Genomic DNA, 6,257 nt, shown 5'->3' with positions numbered 1-6,257 from the left:
CCGCTTGAACCTTGACCGACCATGTTCACGCCTGCATCCGAAAATGCCATTTCCTCACTGTTTCTCTCTCTACCCATCGAACTTTTGGGATTTAATTAGAATTTCTGAAGACACCTTATGTAATATGCTATTAGCACCCCTTTTTACATGTAAAAGTGGCGCCAACAGTAATAATGAAGAGCGCGTCTAGAATTTCTTCTCAAGTTTTCCAACATGGTACCAAACACTAGAAAAGTGATCTTTTCGTAAGAAAAACTACATTTTCTTTCCCATCAGAAAAAAATATTGATTTTCTTACTAAGACATGCTAACGTATCAAACAAACCCTAACAAGAATATAGATCCAGCAATTCAAAACAAAAAGATTATAAATCCGTAATGGTGAATAAAATTGATGTATATAACAAATGTACACAATCTATTAGTTGGAGGCGAATAAACAATTACATAGTTATGTGTGGAGATAAATTGAATAACTTCTTGACAGTAATACTGAAAGATAATATTTTTAGAGTTAATTCTATTTTGGCCCCCTAAAGATGACCAACTGACCAAAATGGCTCCCTAAAGATGACCTGCTTCCAATTTGGCCCCCTTTTTCATCTTTCCGTCATTTTCACCGTTAGGGTTTAGTGCGCTGGCATTTTACTTCCAGAAATACCCATGCCCGTATCTACCCCCTTGGTCCACGCGAAGATTTATGGTCCCCAAACCTGTCCAAAATATTTTTTTTTGATAAAGCATGTCCCATCAATTCAGTGAATGACTATCACCATTAAAACACTTCACCTACCCACCATAAATACCCCCCAAAAAATCATCCATTTAAATCAAACACAAACCTCCATTGTTGAACAAAAAACACAGAAACCTCCATTGCTTGCTAACCGAAATTCATTCTTCATCTCCACCACTTCACCGGTGTCAAATGTGTGACGACTCAGATCATACAGCCATTGATTGCCCCTTGGATCTACAGTCCTTGCAAAAACCCCAAATGTATAGGGATTAGATTTCTGCCTTCAGCTAAGAACAAAGAAGGTAAATCAAGAAAGTATCTAAGTTGCCAATTTTCGTCATGCCCAGGGTTCCAGTGGCTTGATGAGGCCAAATATTTACACGAAATTGATGCCACGAAGAAACCCCAAATTTGTAGCTCGGGAACTAAGGATTTATGTTTTCATTGCGGCCTTCATGATCATTTTGCTAAAGACTGTCCATGGGTGGATACGCCTTGCCCTAGGCCTAAATGCATAGGAAGGAAGAAGATCCGAACATCAATGACAGATCAAAATTACCAAAGAAAGTTCTTGTCTTGAGTTGTTTGCAACAAATTTAATTGGGTTTCAGATTTAGTGGACAATAAAGTAGGTAAAGAAAAGGGGAAAGCAGTCATTGAGGTTCCTTCTGATGAGTTTTGCAGTGAGTTTGTGAAGAAAAATGTTCTGTAAGGTTATTTCTGATTTAGGGGGGTAAAAAAGAAATTAGGGGCTAATTTGGAAAGTTAGGGGCCAATGTTCTGTAAGGTTTTGTAAGGTTCCGTAAGGTTATGTTTGATTCTCTTTTAAATCAATTAAGTTTGTCAAGAAAAATGATTTGTGACGAATATCCAAAAACTAACATTAACATTCAAAGTTAGGATCAAAATAGACCAAAATTCTAAAAGTATCAAAACCAACCAGACAAAATACACCAATAGTTTCTCCAAAAGAACTAACAAAAAAGACAAACCATTTCAGAGACACCTGCAAAACTAAACATAAACCATTTCAGAGACCACTTGCATCTCCCCCCCCCCCCCCCCTGTTTGATTGATTAGATGACCCAGCACCACGATTTCGAAACTGTCGAGTAAATCTTGGGACATTCGACCTTTCTGGTATTACTAAACGGGGCCTAACCGGTGGAGCTTGACTTTGTTGATTGCTGGAGGATGATTGACTTTGTTGTTGTTGTCTTCCACCAGTTCCCCTTGTTGCTGCTGATGGTGCGAATCCCCTGCATCCCCTTTTGTTGTGGTCGTGAGTATGGCAAGTGCTGCAAAAATAGCCACGGCTCTTATTTCCCGCTTGCTCAAACTTATCTCTCCTTCTCTGTGTTCTAGGCCTGCCTGCTGCTCTAGATAGCCTTGGGGGTTTCACAACATACCTTGGCTACGAAAGGTCGAGAAAGGGTATAAGGAATTGGTATGCCAGATAAAAAAAGCAATGAAATTTTACAATATTACCTCCGCCCAAGTCGATTCATCTGGGATTGGTGTAACCCTGTGTTTATACGTCTCCCCTGTATGCTTTGACAGTGTAGAAATAGATACAGTACCTATAAGGGGTCAAAATAGAAATAGGGGGTCAAAATAGACAAAGAACAGTAGAATGGACTTACTTCGTGAAGTTTTCTCTTCTTGGGGTAATTACAGCAACATCGTGAACACAAGGCAATCCTGAAACCTGCCAAACGCGACATGTGCATGTTTGATCTTGCAAATTAACTTGCCAGCGAACTCTACTCCTTACACTCACATTCCAATGATTGTCGGCAGACGGTTGAACCTCGTAGTATCGAACCCTTTTCTTAAGCTTCTCCAATGCACGTTCAATCTTAGGAACCAAACCATCATCAGACCATGTTTTTGCTTTGGACCTTCGCTTATGAAAGGAACCCATACACATCAGCCAATATTTCTCTATCATATTGCACAAAGGTTTATCTCTCATCTTCAGAATCATACTATTAAAGCTTTCAGAAAAATTGTTGGTTATGTAATCACACTTGGAAGTGTGGTCGAAGTGTGCTCGAGTCCACGTCGAGAGAGCCTCTCGTTCCAACCATCTTTTTGCCTCAAGACTAACACCTTGCAGCACAGACATCCATTTATTGAAGTCTGCTTCTATGTATGACCTGGCTGCATTCCACACCAACTCCTCCAAATGTAGACCAACATGTACTCGCTTGAAGTTCTTGTACATATGTCAGAAGCAGAACCGATGTCTTCCACTGCCAAACACAGTATCTACAACATCTATCAAACCCTTCTGTCTATCAGACATAATCGTCAATGGTTGTTGATGCAATGTCAGTTTAGGACCCACGGCTGAAAGAAAGTTCAACTATGTCTCTTTGCACTCATTCCGACACACATAAATAACAATGGGAAAAATCCCATTAGTAGCATCAAGGGCAAGGATAGAAAGAAATACACCTCCATATTTTCCCTTAAGGAAACACCCATCTAATCCCAGTATAGGTCTACAACCTTTCAAAAAACCTTCAATGGAAGCTTTGAAACACACACACATACCTAATGGTCAAAATAGAAAAGGGGGGTCAAAATAGAAAAAGGGGGCCAAACTGGAAATATTGAACATACCTGTGAATGTCTCGGTTGCATCATGCCTAGATACTGTAGCTATACTACCTCGATTGGATAACAAGATTTGTCGAGCCATCTCAGGTGTTTTCCGGTAACCCTCTTCAAAATTCCCATGCACCTTCTCCATCATGAGGTTTCTAGCACTCCAAGCTGTTTTGTAACGAATGTTGACACCCTTATTAGTCTTCACCCATGCTTGAATGTTATCCGGTGTGAGGGCTGGGTTTTCCACAAATAAATCCATGAACACTCCCGAAACCCATTTCGCATTAGCCATCGGATTTTTATCTTCAGCATCAGCTTGACAGGTATAAACTAAGTTACTCTTACCCAACTTATAAGTGAATCCATCACGAAGCAAAGAAATGTAGACATTCCAATTGCATCCGTCAGCCTTGCACTTAAACTTCAATCTCCGCTTCTCATTCTTAATTTGCTTATAGGCAAATCGATTAGCAATTGCATGAGTTCTAATTGCTGCTATTGCTTCCCCAATTGTGGCCCATGTCTGTCCAACTTCAAGCACATTTCTATTTTGACCCACTTCCTCTTCATTGTCTTCATCATCTTCAGAGGACGCATCCTCATTCTGATAAAAATCAGCAAACTCTTCAAATCTGGGGTCATACTGATCTATACCTTCTCCTTCATCTGAATAATAGTCACCTTCATCTTTATCTGAATCATCATTTGAGTGGTATCTATCTTCTGGGTTGACATCACCTCCTAAATCTAAACCACCTTCATTGTCAACTTGATGATCAACTGTGGCTTCTGTTACTACTGAAACTTGATTACCAACTAACTCATCACTAACCCCAACCATTCTTCTCAGTATGTCTCTCCAATTATCTTCTTCAGATCCCGTCATGAATCTATCCCAGTCAAATGTGGACCAATCTATTCCAGTTTGGCCCCCTATTCCAGTTTGGCCTAATTCGGCTGATACTCCTACAGACCCATGTTGGTCACTGACTCCTTCATCAACTACCATCTCAGATACCCCTTCATCCACTACCACTGTTACTTCTCGATCAACTTCCATTTCTGAAACCCCTTTGTCAACTTCCATGGGATCAACATTTCCCTCAACTTTTTCTTCCTTATTAGAGGGATGCATTTTCTTTCTTAAAACATGTCTTTTAGGTTGACGACTAACCCCTTTTGACCTGCGACGACAAGTAGCCTTTTGCTTTGTTCTTGATGTCTTCTTCCAACACAGGTAAAAGTCAGGAGGGAATGGGGGAATTTCAGGGAAATCAGCATAAACAAAAAAGTGTAGAAAACCACCACCATAACTTGGTACACATGCCATAAAGCTGGTCTCCAGATCTGTATCATTCTTAACAAATCCTATATGCTTCTCAACTTGTATAATAGTCCACAAATCAAGAACAGTTCCTGCAGGGATCCCCATTTCATGGCAAATGTAGTCCAGGAACCTATCATATGTCATATGATCTTCAAGTGGATAACAGACGTCTTCGATTAGTAAGGTTTCTCCTCCAACATATTCTGAATGATGAACATCATTCCATTCCGTTTCTGGAACCTATTCACCACCATAATGCACCTGAACATCAACCATTGAAGGTGGATCGAACCGGATTTCATCATCATCCATGTTTGAACTACTACTCATGTTGGTAAAATTTAGGGCAAGAAGAGAGAGATTTTTGAAGAACCAAGCGAAGAAGAAAATGACAGAGAGAGAAGAGGGAGAGAAATAGAGGGAGAGAGAGAGAGAGGCGTTTTGTAAATTGAAGAAGACGCATTGGTTAAGGAATGACTGAGGGAGACGTTTCACGCCGCCGCCTCTTCATATTCTGCTTGGTAGGTGAAGTCGTTTTAATGGTGAGTAGTCATTCACCCACTGAATTGATGGGACAGGTTTGGGGACCATAAATCTTCGCGTGGACCAAGGGGGTAGATGCGGGCAGGGGTATTTCTGGAAGTAAAATGCTAGCGCACTAAACCCTAACGGTGAAAATGACGGAAAGATGAAAAAGGGGGCCAAATGGGAAGCTGGTTATCTTCAGGGGGCCATTTTGGTCAGTTGGTCATCTTTAGGCGGCCAAAATAGAATTAACCCATATTTTTATTGATGATAGTTAGTATTTAACAAATTTTGTTAGTTTGAGAAGGTACGGGGTGTTACTAAGATAAAATAAATTTAGGCAATTAAGTCAGGGTGTAAATCATTAAAATATAGATTTAAAAAATCTATATAACAAAACAGAACTTGTTTTGCTGACTGGGACAAAATAAATGAAGCTGATTAGGACAAAATAAATGACTCTTTCATCTATACTGTAATTAATCTTTAAATTTCAATGGATCCAACGGCCATCTTGTTCGATGTTTATCTCTCTCCCTTTATTAGTTCCAATGATAGAACCCTTCATCTGTCATCTAAAACGACTCACTGAATCTGCCCCTACATTAAACCCTTGCTCCCAATGGGTTGATGCATGAATATTCACTTTCATCATTGAATTTCAATTCTACAATTATTATGGAGCAATATCAATGGATTTTGATCTACTAGGAGAAGTACACACATAGATGCTTGATTCAGATGAGTTCCTAATATGATTTTCCTTGAAGATTAGGTTTTAGAAAATTTTCAATTTTTCATTTTCAAGTAATTTTATCTTGTTCAAATAGGAATGCAAGTAGGAATCTTAGTTATTTTATTTAGATTTTGTGAATTATGTGTTATCAGTATCACTCAGTAAAGGTTTATGTATTATTTATCTAAGTATGGATTTTGAGATTGGTTTTAAACAATTCTTAATTTCACCAGATATACGTCTTCTCACAAGATGGGTTCACCAGATGGATTCACCAGATGGATTTTCAGCTTCACCAGATGTATATATATATA

Source organism: Eschscholzia californica, unplaced genomic scaffold (assembly GCF_041429995.1).
Source record: "Eschscholzia californica isolate CP2 unplaced genomic scaffold, dmEscCali1.0.p SCAF_1, whole genome shotgun sequence".
Classification (NCBI taxonomy): Eukaryota; Viridiplantae; Streptophyta; class Magnoliopsida; order Ranunculales; family Papaveraceae; genus Eschscholzia; species Eschscholzia californica.
Note: the sequence above shows the minus strand (reverse complement) of the source record.